The sequence below is a fragment of the Medicago sativa genome, chromosome 6 (genome assembly GCF_051527215.1).
Source record: "Medicago sativa cultivar Bolivia chromosome 6, Bolivia_mono, whole genome shotgun sequence".
Taxonomy (NCBI): Eukaryota; Viridiplantae; Streptophyta; class Magnoliopsida; order Fabales; family Fabaceae; genus Medicago; species Medicago sativa.
In genome coordinates, this window is record NC_140754.1 from 73807117 (window position 1) to 73825145 (window position 18029).

The 18029-nt window shown below is 32.2% G+C and overlaps 1 long non-coding RNA gene across 1 annotated transcript; it reads left to right on the plus strand.

The window, feature by feature from the left end:
- The first annotated feature begins 12251 nt into the window (after window positions 1-12251).
- On the plus strand, window positions 12252-13588 carry LOC146916774 (uncharacterized). Its single transcript, XR_015014031.1, has 2 exons — window positions 12252-12486; window positions 13301-13588. It is a non-coding gene; the product is annotated as an uncharacterized LOC146916774 (long non-coding RNA).
- Window positions 13589-18029: the final 4441 nt, after the last annotated feature.

The following is an 18029-nucleotide window of genomic DNA, read 5'->3' on the forward strand; positions in this document are numbered from 1 at the left end:
TTAAAAATATTCTCTAGTACCTTTGCATTGATTGTTATTCCAGAAGGTGAATGATTGAAGGATTGAATTTTGTGCTTTAACTTCCGTAGGAATGTCTAACTCAAATTTTGTGTAGCCTACTTATCCAAATATATCCCACCTTTCACCTAAGCCCCGTTATAACCCTAAAGACCTCAAAAGTGTGTAATGATATTGACTTTGATTGATGTTTAGAAACATTTCAAGCATATGGTAATATGTAGACTTGCATGTCGACTGGTAGAACCCTATTTCAATTTGATGCGAGGAGTTGTGAATTGGTGGATGCGAACAAGTCAAACTAGCTCATCTTTAGCTAGAAGGAGAATGAACTTTTGGGTACTATCGTTTTGTCAGGTAACTGTTATTTTACTGTCGTTTGTCACTGTTGCAAGCAAATTCCTTGAGGACAAGGAATGGTTTAAGTTTGGGATTGTGATGACATGCTGTCATTACGTAATTTTTAGGACTTATTGTGACATTTTATTAGAGTTCTCATGCAATTTTCACTATTTCGGGGTGCAAAAAGATGAAAAACTGAAGTTCTGCCAGACCAAATCGCGCCACGCCAAAATACAGCCTTGCCGCGATTTTTGAGACACATTTGCATATGTCCCTGTTTGAGGGAAATCGCGGCGCGCCAATTACATCTGCGCGACGCGATTTTGATTAGGTCAGGTCCAAAATCTCTATAAATACTGCACTCAGCCAGAAGAAAAGGAGTGACGATTTTGGAGAGCAAAGTGCGATTTTGAGACATCGGAGACGGCTAGAAGGGCGATTTCTTCAACCTTTTACCAATTGATGTATGTTTTAATTATTTCATTGATTATGCTATTTGTAAACTCGATTATGAGTAGCTAAATCTCTTAGAGATTAGATCCGAGATGAATCTTTGTAACCCTAATTGACACATGTTGCTGTGAAACTCTATTTTGTTTATGAATTCAATTCTAGTTTATTCAATTCAATTGTTCTTAACGCTTTTTATATCTTGATCACATATAACTTGATTTTGTGAGAACGAATGACCACTGACCATGGCTTTTGACTTAGACCTAATTGAATTGTTCTAATAAACAGGGTTAGTCTAGGAATAGATAATCGTTTGTTAGTGATAATAGGTTAACGTTCGGTAAAACCTTCAAGAATTATTAGACCACCTAAGGAATTAGGGGCTGTAGTTTAAGAAGAGGGTCCTAACTCAAGGGATTGATTAGGGCTATTTTGTTAATCATCGTAAATTAGAAGAGGATTCATAACAAATAGGTGCAGTAGACCAATTAGACCAATTAACGGATCTGATCTCATCTTTCTCTCCTATTTTCTTAATCAAATCTTTATTTTCTGTTACTTGATTTAATTAAAATCAAACCAAATCTACTGCCTAGTGGCAAAACAAAATAAACTTTTATACATCCTATTTTTATAACGCAATTGAATTATTGAAGTTAAAAACAGTCCTCGTGGGATCGATATTTTTACTACTTCGATAGTATTTGGTGCACTTGCCAATCGCCTATCAGATACATATCAAGATTTTGTGATTAACACTAAACAATGTGACCATTACCATTCAAAATGTAAGTATTTATTTCTCCACGTGAAAGGGAGGTTGGGTTGCTAAACTGAATTGAGCTAAGAGAAGAAGAAGATTCTAAGGACACTAAGTAAAATAATTATCTAACAAATTAACCACTAACATTTTTCATTAAAAAAAATTTCTCCAGGTGAAATTATCAACAATATCATTTCTTTCTCAACACACTGTTCTTCATTTTCTTGTTTCAACTTGAGAACATATTCACTTCCAACATCCAAGTTATTTAAAGTAGATGCAATATCTGTCACTATCTAATAAAGAACAACTTTGCGCCAAGTTCAACTTATAGTCACATAATTCGCAATTTACTTTGGTACATGGTGCGGATACAGGTTCAAGGTACGTGATATCTAAAGAACTCGGTACGTATGAGGATAAAAAGTTTCGGTACACGTTGGTTCGTAAGACCAATACTAACAAAATAGAAGCCCAACACTATAGGATAAAATGACCCACATCATGCAAAAAAAGAAAGGAAAAAAAAACCATCAAAAGTTGACAGGGTGTGCACAACACTGTTGAATAAAATAAGAAAACTAAGTCCCCTATCGGAAGATTTGAGAGACTATACAAGAAACTGTCTATAAAATCAAGCAAATGAATTGAAAGTAGGTCATGATATTCATTTCTTAGGCATTGTTTGGGTGTTTGGAGGGAGATGAAGGAAATGCTTTGGGGGAGAGATATAGGGGGAAATTGAAAAATCTTCCACATTTTTTGAAAGAGTGTTTTTTTAGAGAGTGATAAATTAATGTTTATGATTAATATATTTTTAATTTTAAGAATGTTATAACAACATATATTAAATTTGAGGAATTTATATAATCCCTCCCAAATCCCCCAAAACACTCCTCAAATGTAATTTTTTAGTTCTCCCAAATGAGGAGATGAATTTTATATTTTGAAGAAAAATAGGCCCTCCAAAGTCCCTCATTCCAATGTCCTCTATTTATTAAATTATTCCATTTACTCCTTCCTTTTTTTTCAAGCATTTTCTTTCATTCCCCTCCAAACTAGCAAACCAAAGCCTTAACAAACTAACAACATCGCTCAATACCGGGACAAAAGAACAGACATTAAATGTGGATAGAGCCTTTCAAAAACAACTTGGTGTTATACCCTAATTTTGGACCTAAAAATACTAGCTCAATTCTTCTTTTCTTGCATTTCAAGTCATTTGAATTTGTCCTTGATCAATTGCACCTTCCTCTGCATCTTATTTCAATATTATTTGCAAAATTCATGAAAAAGGGCATTTTAGTCATTTCCTGCATTCAAATTCATTTTAGTCCTTGAAAATTGTTTGTGTCTTTTCATTTGATTTGTATAAGTCCTTGTTTCAATCTCATGTTAAAACCCATTTCAAAAAATTACATTTGAAGTCATTTTGAGCCAGTTTAGCCCCTAGGGGCATTTTAGTCATTTCCTATGTTAAAATTTCTTTCAATCTTTGAAAAGTTGTCCCTGAGTCCTTTCAATTGGTTTGAATGAATTTTTGTTTAATTCCATGTCAAAATCCATTTCAAAAATTACGTTTAAAGTCATTTTGAGTCAGTTTAGCCCCTAGGGGCATTTTAGTCATTTCCAGTGTTAAAACTCTTTTTGATCCCTAAAAATTGTCTCTGAGTCTTTTAATTTGCCTGTATAAATTCTTGTTTTATTTCCCTGTTAAAAAACCGTTTTAAAAATTGCATTTGAGTCATTTTGAGTCATTTTAGTCCCTAAGGGCATTTTGGTCATTTCACACGAAATTTTGACGGAGAAAGGTTACTTTGAAGTACTTCATTTCAGTAATTGGTTCATTTTAGTCCGTTTTGTTATTTTTAATCGTTTCACTTTACGTTAATTTTCAAATTACTTTTTTTAATGCAATTTTAGTTAATTTTGCATTTTAGTCCTCAAGTTGTCAAAATTGCATTTTAGTTCATTTTTTGTCCAAGAAGTTAGTTACGCCACATGTCCTACTCCTATTGGTCCAAAAATTCACACATCACCTATATAATGGGTCCCATGGTCAAAGAGTCAACACACTAATCATTTTTCACAAATACACAAAAATCACAAAAATCAAATTTTCTTTTCCCTCTTTCTTCTCCAAGCCGCCACCTTCATCACCATTTCCACCACCACAACAAACTTTTTCCACCACCTCAAACCACCATAACAAACTCTTTCCACTACAATCTTCATCTCTAACTAACTTCTTCCACCACAATCTTCATCTCTAACCTCTCTCCAACCACCACAATCTTCTTCATCCACCATTAAAATTCACCACAAAACCTCCATAACCACCACAACCTTCATCTCTAACAAACTACAACCACCACCATTAACCTCAAACCTCCACAAATCCATTACCAAATTCAAGGATTCATCCAAAATATTCATCAATACAAACCTTCAATTCCACAAAAATCACATCCATGAACAACAATCTTCAATTAATTCCATTGTGACCGAATTCAACAACGACGAACCGGAATCGGACGAAGGAAAGGAATACAATCGAAGCAAAGGGAGAAGAAAAACAGCACCTAATCCGAATACATAGGAAGAATCCGGAGCCATTCAAAGCTTCGTCAAGAATCACAGTATTGTTCTTGATCCAAGCTTTTTTATTCCATTCTTTTTTCCTCCATTTGCGCGGCTGTAGCTATTAGATGTAGGTGGATTGATTGTGTTTTGGATGTTTCCGGGTTCATATTTGAAAAGAGGATAATGATCCGGTTTTAAAAGTGTGAAAAAAATTCGAATCGGAGCTCGCCGGAATCCGTAAGTGTCGCCGAAGTTATGAATTTTCCGGCGAACCTTTGAAGATTCCGGCGAGTTTGTTGAACTTTCCGGTGACATTCATGAGGTTGAAGATGAACATTTTAGAGAGAGGTGAGAGCAAAATTTTAGAGAGAGGGAGAACAAGAAGGAATGGGGTTTTCTACAGCAAAATGAATTTATATGCCTCTTCCATAGGCCCATTTTCGCAGCTAACCAAGGCCCAGCACTCCTCTTTCATTTCTGTTTCATTTCTCTACAGATTTGCTCCCTGCACCCCCCCTGTCTGTGTGTTTGTGATAATTTCTTGCTGTTTGCACCCCTATGCGTTCAAAAATTTTGCAAAAAATTCCAAATAAATTTCTATTAATTTTCTTGTGTTTTTTGATGAATCTTGATGCTGTTTGCATGTTGAATATTGATTAGAGGTGTAGGAAAATATTGTTGTGTTCTTGTTAATTCAATACTTTGATTCTTGTTAAAATTTTGTTAAAAAACTCTTAAGTGTTGATGCACTTTTTCTTGTAGTAATTTTGGCACTTGAAACCTATCCTTTAAGATGTGGTTTCCTGCCAAAATTCACCTCAAGAGTATGTGTAACCTTTCCTTACTTGTAGCTTACTTTTTGTTAACATTTTTTGTGAAATTGTGGTGTGATCTTAAACCCGGATTTTGGCATATAATTGTGGCCTTGAATATGTAACTTTTGAAGTGAGTTTGCCCCTTGTTTTGGTGTATGCTTGCTGTTTTGATTTAGTTTCTTGTGGATTTTGTGTTTGGTAAATAATGTGAAATAAAAGTGCATAAAGAACTTGAAAATCTTGTAAACTTTGGCATAGTTAAATCCTTAGATTCTCATGTTGATTTTCTCGAAACAAGTCATCCAAAACTTCTCCAATATTATGAGAATCTAGGCTTCAATCTAGTCTTAGTTTTGCATTAAGTTTCAAGTTCTTTTATCACTTTTTGTCAAGCTTGATTGGTTTACTTTTCTTGCAAGTTACAATAGCTTTACTATGCATTTTGATACTAGTTTCTATATCATTTGTGCTACTAACCCCTTTTGTTTCATGTCTCATTTCCATAGCATCTCACATCATATTTTCATCTCTTATTTCTTGCAGTTTAATTTCTTGCACTTTAATTCATGCAAAGGTTAGAATGTAAAACTTAGGGATTTTGTAATATTTTTCTTATGCTTTTAAATTCTTACAAGACCATAGCATGTATCTAGGCCAATGATGTAAAGGACAATGGACTCTAATAATGTACACCGACACAAGCATCGACACATGCACACACATCACATGGATATTTTAGATGTATGTTTAGGGAATGTATGTTTAGATGTATGCTTAGGAATCGCGATACTTAGAAAAATCCTTTTTCCAAAAAAAAATATATGAACAACATCACTCAAATCTTTTTCCTAATAAACTTTGGGATCCAAATTCCCATTGATTTTCCCTTTCTTTTCTTAAATAAAATCTTAATGAATTTTAATCATACTTTGACTTTCTTTTGCAAAATAACTAATTCAACCTCACAATTTCACAATCTTATGCCCTTGAGGCCTCTCTCTCTCACTCTTAAAAATTCCAATTTTCAAACTTAAAATCAACCAACAAAAACAAAAACATTTTTGGAAGAGAACTATGGTGGATTTGATTCCTTAAAAGGGTACGTAGGCAAGGAAACAATATTCCTTCAATTCAAATAAAACAAAATTCAAACATCATCTTCTCCCTCCAATCCTTCACTTAGTAAACTCTTAGGTGTAAATATCATTTTTCAAGTAGCATTTAAAATAAAGCGCGCGCGTAGAAAGTAAAGACGGTTCCTATAGGATACTATAGTCGTTATGGGTGCCTAACACCTTCCCGTAGCAAAAACAACTCCCGGACCTCGATTCTCAAGGGTTTTGCTTATTTTTTCCCTTCCCAAGAAAAAATGAGATATCAACGGTTAAAAAGGTTCAAACGTAATCAATGTTTGACACCCGAAAACCAAGATAAAACATTTGGCAAGACATAGAACACATCATGCACCATAGTAGCGTCGATGCTATCATGTCCCTCAGATCCTCCTCCAACTGCAAGCAAATTGTTGTTGCATTGCATGCATTTATTTCAGATTATAACTGAGCAAATTAACCTCTTGAAGCTCACATATTGCATATATAATGCCATCATCCTCAGTACTCACCACATAAAGAAAAGGGACACTAAAAATAAGCTAATGTAAGGAGTTAAGAGATAAATTTTTAGGGACGATCAATTCAAAGTCCTTTATGATCATTGAGTCTACAATACTTTCGAAGTAAATTAAAGCAATTACGTTTTCAGTAAAATTGGCATAAACCGAAGAGTTCATCTTCTAAGTGGCGTTGGTTAATTGTTTACTTACCATATAAGTGGCGTTGGTTAATTGTTTACTTACCATATGTTTAGAGAGTTTCTAATGGTGAGAAAAACACAAAAAGGGGGAGGTTGAATTTTTTGGCTTTTGGAGACTTTTTCGAAGTGTTTGCAAAACTGATCAGTGTTTGAAGAGAGAGATTGAGTAAGTAGAGAGAGAGAGAGAGATGACAGAGAGAGAGAGATATGACAGAGAGCAATTTATATTAGTTCTTCTCACAAACGAAGAGTAGTCTAGTCCCCTTTCACTTTCAAAAGATTTTCACTATAATCACTAAAGATTGCAAATGCTTAAGCACTCAAACAAGAGACTTCAAATGTTAAATCACACACGAAAGAGACATCCTCTATTCAATCACAACTGAAACAAAATTCTACTATCCAACTTTCATATCTTAATCAGAGGTGTAATCAATACCATTTAGTTTAGACTCTAAGCTTTAAGAGTTTTTAAGATATGAAAGTTTGTAAGAAACTCGTTAAGTGTTTGTACGCTTTTTATTTTGACAGAGTAATGACACTTGCAAAAGTTTAGAGTGTTGTAGTATTTCTTCAAGTCTTCAACTCCTTATATATAGAGAGAGAAATATAAGAGATGTTGTAGAGTTGTCAATGCATTACTCTGAGTTCTTTAGAAGTTTAATCAGAGATGTTGAAATGTTTCTTGATATGGTTAATGTCGGTTAAATGTCATTTGAAATTCCTTTCCTTCAAAATGAATTATCCATTTCATTCAAATTGTCCTTGAAGTTCTTTGTTTGATTCTTCACGTAATGAGAAGCGGACAATGTATTATCGAAGTCTGATAGCGACCTTCCTTCAGAAGATAACAAAACTAGTCAGAGTCTTCTAATGCTAATGTGGCCTTCAGAGTCTGAGTCCCTCAAAGGCTCTACTTCTTCAGAGTTCATGTCTTCAGAGTCTGAGTCCTTCAAAGTCTGGTCCAGAACTTCAGTTTCTCTCAAAATTCAAATGCTTTAAGTGCTCAAAATCTTGTTCTTAGAAAACTAAAACTATATTTAATACTTGAATTCTATGGTCATGCACACTGGAACACACATTAGTATATCCTAATGTTATAATATATTTTGTTATCATCAAAACTTCAGAGGCATTGCATAAAACTCATTTTGGTTCAACAATCTTCACATTTTGATGATGACAAATTTAAGTATTTAATAAGGATAGGGTACGCGAAAAGTTTATGGCATTGGAAACCGACAGAGTTTGGATTTAAGATAAAGATATGCCAAATGTGTTTTATTTCAAGAAAAAAAGTTGGACACTAAAAAAACGAATGGATTAGTTAAAACAAATAAGAAAAAAGAGGTAAAGCAAAGAAGAATTAACTTTCATTGATATACACTCTACTTTTCATAAGAATAAATCGTTTTGAAGTTTATAAACACTATCTTACCAACTTAGTTCATCGATGTGGAACTGTCTATATGGCCCTTTTCTTGGCTTTTGAAGTGGAGAAAAAAAACATAAGAATGAATTACCCAATAGCTCATTTCATAAGCTATCCACCACCGCACGCACATTAATATTAGGTGCTCAATTTGCTTCATCAAGCCATCGTTTGTTTTTTTTTAATAAGATGCTCACTTAGAAAGCAGTATTTGGAGAGGCCAGCTAGTCTTTTGGCAGTGTAGTTTAAACTCTATAGGTAAACAAAACATATCCTAATGACAACCAAAATGATGCAGAAACTCTATAGTTAATTTTCTTCTTTGAATTATCTATCGTTTTTAAGCTCACAGTTTGTGTTTTCTAATATGGATGACAAATATGCCATAGCTACAAGGGAATCATACAGCTATATACATCAATTTGCCTTTTCTTTGGGTCATAAAATTTTCCTCCATAATTATATGGAATATACATTCATATGCTTACATTACATCTTATGTCATTGCACTGTTCAGTTCAGTTCTTTATTTTCTATAAAGGGGAATTAGTCACTTTAGTCCCTGAATGGGAAATGAGTAGTCACTTTAGTCCCTGAATGCAGAGAAATTGCAAAACAATCCTTGAATGTAGACTCTGTTGGTCAACTTCAGGGACTAAAGTAACCAACAGAGTCTACATTCAGGAACTAAATTGACTAACGGAGTCTGCATTCAGGGACTAAATTGACTAACAGAGTCTACATTCAGGGACTATTTTACAATTTATCTGCATTTAGGGACTAAAGTGACGACTCATTTCCTATTCAGAGACTAAAGTGACTAATCTCCCTTCTATAAATAAAGAAATCTGAAGGATGTGGTGAAGGAAATACTCAAAGATTTTCAATTTCTTCATGAATTTTTTGCCAATCTGTTTATTGTTTATTAGCATCACATTTTCACATATTTGTTTTCCTTAATGCAAATTTGTTGTAAGATAATGTCTTGAATTTGTAAAAATGTGTTAAATACGATGTGTAATGGTTTTAGTGTCAATTAGGAAGGTTGTGTCCCCAAAAGCTGGGCAGCAGAGTTACATAAGATAAACCTGACTTATTGATGATATAAGTGGTGGCGTTTTGAACGAGTCAGTATGGGCTAGAACTGGAAGTTGGATGAACACTCCATGAGCAGCAAGCCTGATCCGATCAGCTTCAATTTCATCTATGTGGGCGCTGTGAGCTCCGTCTGTTTCAATGTTCTCATAATTATATATGTGGAGTTTAATCGTGCCCTTCTGTTAGTTATTGCTTTAATTGTGTCCAGTTATAGTTCTTTTATCGATTTTTTTCATTAGCTTGAATGAACAAATAGAAACTCTGGGTTCTTTATTTATATTTGTATTCGTGTTCAGCAAGGCATATGACTCGTGCTGAAAGTTTTGTTGCCTTCTATTACTTATTCAGTGAAGGTAAATTGATAAAATTTGTGATCTCTGTCCATAAGCATTCTATTTTTTCTAACAACCTTGCTGCAAATTATAAAACTTCATTTTTAACACCAAATGCATGTATTTTAAAACTGCTTAAATGTATGTTGCCAAACATAGATTTTGAAATTTTTAACTCACTTTCAAATACTAAATTTTGAAAATTTTAAAAATCCATGTATTCTAAAATCAAAACTTTCACTAACAATGATAAATAAACACCTTTAAATTTCATACACTCATTTAACATCTCATTCTTTTTATGTCTCTCTCTTCATATTACATCTCCTTAATATATCCCATCACTCTCTTTTTCTCTTTTTTTTCTATCTTTGTTTCATGTTGTATATACGCATATGGGATGTACACAAATTAAAATCTGCATATTTTGGTACCGCATGATCTTGATCGAGCAGCCACTGAGATCAAGAAGCCACTGATGTCGAATTCTTGACACAGTGGATGATCCATAAACCATAACTGAGGGAGGTAATTAACTTAAAATAGCAGATGTTATACTAAACTCAATTTCGTTAATGATAAGATATATCTTAAAATAGGTCTATACTGTTTGTTCTTTTTTTAAAAGTTTCAAAAGTTAATCACACCATTTCCTCATGTTTACGGGCTCTTACATATGTATCTATTAGTGAAAAGGGAATGGTAAGTTTTATATGAAAAGTTATGTAATGAATGCATTGGAAATTGTAATAGTTGACTTTTTAAAAGAATAATTTCCAAATTTGGGATGCTTAAAGAGTGCCCCGGGGGCACTCGTTAACAAGACCCGAGTGAAAATAATCAGCTAGAAAAATTTAATTGACTATATCAGTAAGTATTTTTTAAACTCTCCATGCAGTTTAATACAAAAAGCAATGTCTCCTAGATACTGTTCTTAAGCTTTTTATAATCCACCGTACTATTTTTAATGCAAAATATCAGAGATATAAGTTAGTCATCACTGGTTATTAGTTGATGTACATGTTGGTTACTAGTCGGTTAGTGCCTACAAGAGTTTTATAGCTTTCTCTCAACGTGCAGTAACTAAGTTCATCATTTGTAATATTACTTATTACTCAATAAAAAAGTTTTATAGCTTTCTCTCAGCATTATTCATGGATGCTAGGTTACATACCCAAAAATCAAAACAATCAATAAAGAAGAACTATTTACACTAATCAACGATCAATGTTTTTGCAACACGACATATCTAAATAGCATTCAATTATAGTACCCCTCCGTTCCAAAATAAATGACCTTGTTTGACTAACGTGCACACACATGAACTCCTCTAATCTCATCTTTCTTAATTTATTGAATTAATAAACAAACCTGTATCATAGAATCCATAAACTCAAAGACGAAAATGTGTGTATATTATTGATAGAAAAGAGAGCTCAATGGTTCTACAAACATAAGATAAGAGTTTTACACAATTCTCCCACCCACACGAAATTGCTTATTAAACACACTAGTGAAGGCTTAAATGTAGTTTTGATTCCTTTATTAGAAATTTAAGCAAATTTAAACGACTTATTTGAAACTTAATATACTTAAAGGAGTACTACCCCAATATTTTGTGAAATTTAAATGATCAAAAGATGTATTTTGCCTTATATATACTCCATTAAATAATACACGCTTATTAGCCTCGTCAAAATGAATGTACTAACACTACAAAATTTTATTGGATATACATGCAATATATGCTTATAAAGTTGGGGGATAATGGATGTACATGCTTTACAAAATAATGCTTATAAAGTTGGGGGAAATGGATGTACATGTTTTACTAAATTGTATTGACCTATTAGCCTTTTAAAAAATATATGCTTATTAGCCTTCTTATAAATAAGGCAAATGTTCTATTTAAAAATGTTAGTACAAATTAGGCTTTTAGACAGATTAATAGGTCAGACCAAACTTTTAAAAAGGTCAGACCTATTAATGATATGGAAAATGAATAAGCCAACACACATGCCACATTACTGTCATGTCATTAATGAGACTCACTAATCATAAATTTTGGTGGGGTACTAAAAGAACATAGGAATTGTAAAACAGGGGATCAAAATTGTGGTTTTAAAAATGAGGGGATTAAAATTCTGATTAAATCAAAATAGGGGATTAAAATTGAGACAAAAATGAATTAAAATTAGTTTTCTAGGTCTAAACTTGTTAACTTTTTATAATTTTTTTTTGCTATTTATATCTTGACCTTTTAGTGTTTATAAATATTACTGTTTTTGTCAAGTAGTTTAGTCTAATAGTTAGAATTTCACCATTAAGATAAATAAACGAGGAATGAGGTTCAAACTTTAAATCCTTAACCCTTACATCAATATCTTCACATGTTAAAAGAAGTTAATCCGTAACCCTTACATCAATATCTTCACATGTTAAAAGAAGTTAATTTTTTGTGTAGGAAAATTTTATAATATTTAAAACGTAAAATTTTAAAAGATGGAGAATCTTTTAAAATTTTAAAAGATGGAGAATCTTTTAAATAATAAGAAAAGATCAGTAAAGAACTCCAGCTAAACAAGCAAATGTTTAGCTAGCTCATTACCAACCTGTTTTGTAAGAGATACTTGAAGTTTATAAATAATATCATAGCACACCTTCTCTTCCATGTGGGCTTATCTTTAGTTTGCCTTGCTCTTAAAACTTTTACACGAATAATAATTCAGCATCATCTTTTATTCATACCTAAGCTAGCATTTTTCTAAATATGAATCTCCCAAATGATCTCTTCTCTTCCAAACTTTCCACCGATTCACAGTCTTCTCTCAAAAGGTAATGCAATTTTATCAATATTGTCTTATTGTTGCATTCAAATTAAATATGACTTGTTTTATCAATTATTTTCACTAAGTGAACTTTGTAATGATTGAAATTATAACGTCTGAGATTATAACATTTTCTGGATACATTTTTTCACAACGTTTCTTTTTTGGATTATCAGCTATGTATCTAATATATATAATGATTTACGAGTCATTATTAAACCATCTCAGGGTCTTATTCATCGGCAAAGATGGTTAAATTTGCAACTTGTTTGTAGAATTCAAACTAGGATAAACTGCATTAGATCTTGATTTGCGGTTTCTAGAATTCTTTCAGGGATTAACATGTTTGTTTGTTGGTTTAACATTAAGTCTTGAGTTTAAACAACTTCCAAGATCATGGTTAAGGCTTTTTTCTAAGCTCATTTTATGAAACTACCAATTCTAACAATCCACAAGTCATCCTTACACATATTCATTGACAAAGATATTCAAATTTGCAACTAGGTTCTGCCATAACCAGTGCTACATTTATTAATTGGCATTTGGATTATTAACTTCTTGATTTGTGGATTAACATGGATTTCCATTAAGTCTCAGGTTCAAACAACTTCCTCGAACATGGTTAAGGATTTTTTTCTATTCTCATTTTCTTGGTTTCTGCTATAAACTGTGTTTTATTCTTGTTTTATGCAACTTCCGGCGTCAATTTTATTGCTATTACACACATACATGGAATCTAAGTATAAATACACTGACAGAGAAATCGTTAAATGCCTTTATAGCCTTTTAAATGGTGACTCAATTAAAATTGGTTCTGTTAGAGATGTGACACTGTTCGCCAAAGCTGGATTCTTCAGTTTAGGATGTCATTTTGGTGGCTGAATTCATTGATGAAGAGACGTAAAGAGAAAACAATTTAGGATGAAGATGTGCTGAAACTCACTCCGTGCAGGTGAATTAACTAGTGCTCTAGGAGCTAACGTTTTAACAGAAGGATCCATCCTCACAAGTCACAACCATCTGTATACAACGGTTTTATGGCTATGTTTCAAATATGAAGGTCTTGTATTGGCCATATCACTTTTCATTATAAAAATTAAAAATTATGTTCAATACAAGACTTTAATCTCTATTAATCTCTATTAATTTTTGAAACAATGGTTTTTTGGCTATGTTTCAAATATGAAGGTCTTGTATTGGCCATATCACTTTTAATTGAACATAGTTTTTAATCTCTATCACATGGAGTTTTTAATTTTGGATATCAAATTGTAAGAAGATTAATTGAACTTTAATTGCTTGACATTGCCAACATGCATTCATAAATGGTGTATGGCTATGGCAGCAGGATATTGTCATCCAAAATGCAGAATAATCCAGATGATCGTGCCTCCGTATACTACCGAGGCATATATGATGGTGTGCTTTGTTGTATAGATAAGAAATGCATTTTTTCTTGTATCTATTATTCCTAAACTTAGATAAATTGAAGAGAAAGTATTGTACCACTAAATGTATTTGGAAGATGATAGTGATGAATATGATCATGAGACTCTTTAAAACTGAAATATTGTAATAGAAATAGTTTTTATTGTAATACGAGTTAGCTATTTTAATTCCATTTGTCCTATGATTTTTCCACACAACAATTCAAATATAAAAGGAAGTACCCTATGACTATGATCACCTACTCAGCCACACTTTTAATAGTGATCTTAACAAAGAATTAACTCTCCTCGCATGATTGGCGTTGCATCGTCTACCATTTTATCGTTGGCCAATCCCGTCGTCTAAAAAATCACTCGCCTATCTGTTGAGATCAACCAACATGATAATTATTTTTAGGAGTAAACACTTACCTAGTTTTTATCACTTGAATAAAAAGAGTTTTCATAAAACCTATTTAAATTTTTTGGTAAAACATCAAAGAAAGATTTTCAACTAATTTTTTATAAATCCCTTTATTTGTGAAAGATAATTATTTAGGTGCATTCATAAGACACTTCAAATCCCTATTTCTTGTGTTCTTTTACTACTTTTAATACTGTGCGAAAATAAAAGTAAATACAACATATATAAAATGCTTATACTGTACTAGCGAAAGTTGGACACTCCGTGCCCGTCTTTCCGCTCTTTTTATTGCGCTAAAGTTTGAAAATTGAGCGGTATTTTTTTTTATGAAATTTTGGTTTTGATTAAAAGTAAAAAAATAAATGTTTGTTGCTTTTGTTTAATGACACGAACAACAATCTTTATTATAGAAAAGTTGTTTAAGAGTATAATTGGGATAATGAAAAAGTAAGTATAAATATACTCATCTAGTTTGTTATATTTTTTAAATGATAAAGAAAAAAAAACAGATATACATATATTCATATAGTGTTTGTTACATTTGTTATAATATTTAAATTTAATCTTATCTATTTGTTACATGTGTTATTTGTAACATAGCCACATATAATGGGAACAAATACAGTCACTAAACAATGAATTAAACAATGCTTGAAAAGAGGAAAAAACAAAGTATTTTTTTTATTTTTTTTTCTTGTAAAAAATAACAGAATATAATCAACACATATTGTGACATAGCAATTAATTTTATAAGACTGACCTCATGACTTAACTCAGTTGGTATGAACAATGCATAATATATGCAAAAGTACGGGTTATCAACCCCGGCCACCAAAAAAAAAAATTTATTTAAGACTATATTTACGAAACCAGGCAATTATCAATAAACATTACTTTTGTCAAAAAAACAATAAACATTATCGAAGAAAAATGATAAAATGCAAAGAAATTGCCTTGTGCATAAAATCGCATGGTAGAAATTTCCGTTTAGGAATTAAAAATTAGATTTCTAGGTCTAAATTTTTGTTGCTTATTTTATTTCTGGTACAAATTTTATTAATACTTATATCTTGACTTTTGATGTTTAAAATATTCATATTTAGTCCTTCAATAAAATATCATATTTAGTTTATCCTATTTTTTTTGCACTTCACTTTGATAGTTATCATGTTATCTTAATTTGATTAGGTTGCAATTTTCTAATTTCACCTAGGGAATGACATAAACTGCTACGGTAACTTACTCTAGTTTTCTAAAGCAACCATTTTACTAGTTCAATTACTTTACAGATCAAAGACAATGCCAACAGTAATAAACTTCCAATGTATCACTGAAACATCAACATGCATAGGTAACACATATTACAGGGGAAAACGTGAAATGGTCTATTAGAGGGGGTAAAATACTGTTAACCCTTAATTTTATGATATTATTTTTGTAGGTATTTTACTGTTGTATACTATGAACTTCGATTCTGTAAGTTTGTTCGCATACCGAATGATGCAACTAATTTATAGTTAACCTTCTCAATAAAATTATTTATTGATTCTTAAAAAAAAATATAAAAAACAGAAAAAAAGGAAAAGCAAAAAAAAAATGAATGGAACAAATAAAACATTTTTTTTTTCATAATCGAGTTCCCTCTGATTCCAACAAAGGCAAAACAAAATAAAAATAAAATTAACTGTAAGTTGTTGATAGTATAACTTTAATCGATTCAGTGGCAAAAAAGAAAAGGCTTTATGGTGAATTTTGATTCCTATTAGTTTTATTTCGTAGTACCATTATTATAGTTTTATTTCGTAGTACCATTATTTCGTAGTACCTTTCGTAGTACCATTATTATTTTATTTTATGGTTTGTTCATACCTAGCAAGCAAATGGTTTTATTACTAGCAAGCAAATACGATTCATACAATTCCACATACCACATATCTTGTGTCACATTCCACATATCTTGTGTTTTTGCAAATACTTGTGTCACATTCCACATATCTTGTGTTTTTGCAAATACTTGTTCATACCTAGCAAGCAAATGGTTTTATTACTAGCAAGCAAATGGTTTTATTACTAGCAAGCAAATACGATTCATACAATTCCACATACCACATATCAAATACGATAATTCCCCACATATCAAATACGATTCATACAATATCAAATACGATTCATACAATTCCACATACCACATATCTTGTGTCACATTCCACATATCTTGTGTTTTTGCAAATACTTGTGTCACATTCCACATATCTTGTGTTTTTGCAAATACGATTCACTTGCAAATACGATTCATACCTAGCAAGCAAATACGATTCATACAATTCCACATATCTTGTGTCACATTCCACATATCTTGTGTTTTTGCAAATACTTGTGTCAAATTCCACATATCTTTTGTTTTTGCAAATACGATTCACTTGCAAATACGATTCATACGATTCCACATATATTGTGTTTTATTCTTGTGTTTTATTTTTAATGTGTGCGACAAGTTATCTCGTGTCACATTCCACATATCTTGTGTTTTTGCAAATACGATTCACTTGCAAATACGATTCATACGATTCCACATATATTGTGTTTTATTCTTGTGTTTTATTTTTAATGTGTGTGACGAGTTGACCGCTAAAGATAGCAATGTAGACCGAAACAATCTTCTTGTGTGAAAAAGGTCGAAGCAGTGTGTGTCCCTGGAATGTATGAATCATATTTGGTTAGAGACGAAGAAATAGCTTTCATAGAAGCAGTTTATGCTTCTGTCTCTTCATCTTCTTCTTCTATTCTCTCTTGTTGTTCTTCTTCTTGTTCTCCTACTCGTCGTCTTCACAACAATGCAATTTCCATTAACTCAATCACTCTTGTATCTAAACAAAGATTTTCTTCTTCATCATCATGTGCTGGTGCTGGTGACATTGAAGATACTGTTTGGGGTCAGAAACCAAGAGAGAAACTCTCAATTGAGAAAACTCAAGTTTAATATATTTCAAATTGTTGAGGATGCATGAAGGAAATGACCTTATTTATAGTAATCCTAGAGGCCTTAGATGCAACTGTAGAATGCTGAAAATTAATGTGAATGCAAGAAATAAAATGTCAACATAAGTGGCTAGATGGTTGTGTGTCAACCATGGTGGCTTCAATGAGGCAAGGGATGATGCAAGGTAGGAGAACCTATGAATAATAGGGGTGGTGCAATTAATAGGTTGTTTGAATATCTTGATCTGTATCACTGTTGTTATTTCTGATTCATTTCACCGTCGTTTTAGGAAGAAACGTGCTTTAATTTGTCCGTCACTGATCTTACATCGACGGTGCATATCATTCTTTTTTTAATCTTCTTTATTTATTATGTATTAGGACGAGAGATGGAATTAATTATTTGTGTGAAATTAAGGGCTTGTTTGTTGTTGCTTACATTTATAGGCTTAAGCCACCACTTATGAGTTCACTTCTAAGATGCATTGGATAGTTGTTTGCTTACAATATGATTATGAGCTCCTAGTTTTGATTATGCTTTCTATTTTATGAGATGGATCCATCCTATATATCCGGTGGCTTCCAAGAAATACATACATGAATTTTGAGTAAATCACAAAGTTGTCCCTTGAAATTGTTGGATGTTAATTAAAATCACCAAAATTTGTGAATATAGACCAAAAGGCCCTGATATTGAATTATGTCCAGCAACTTATTCCT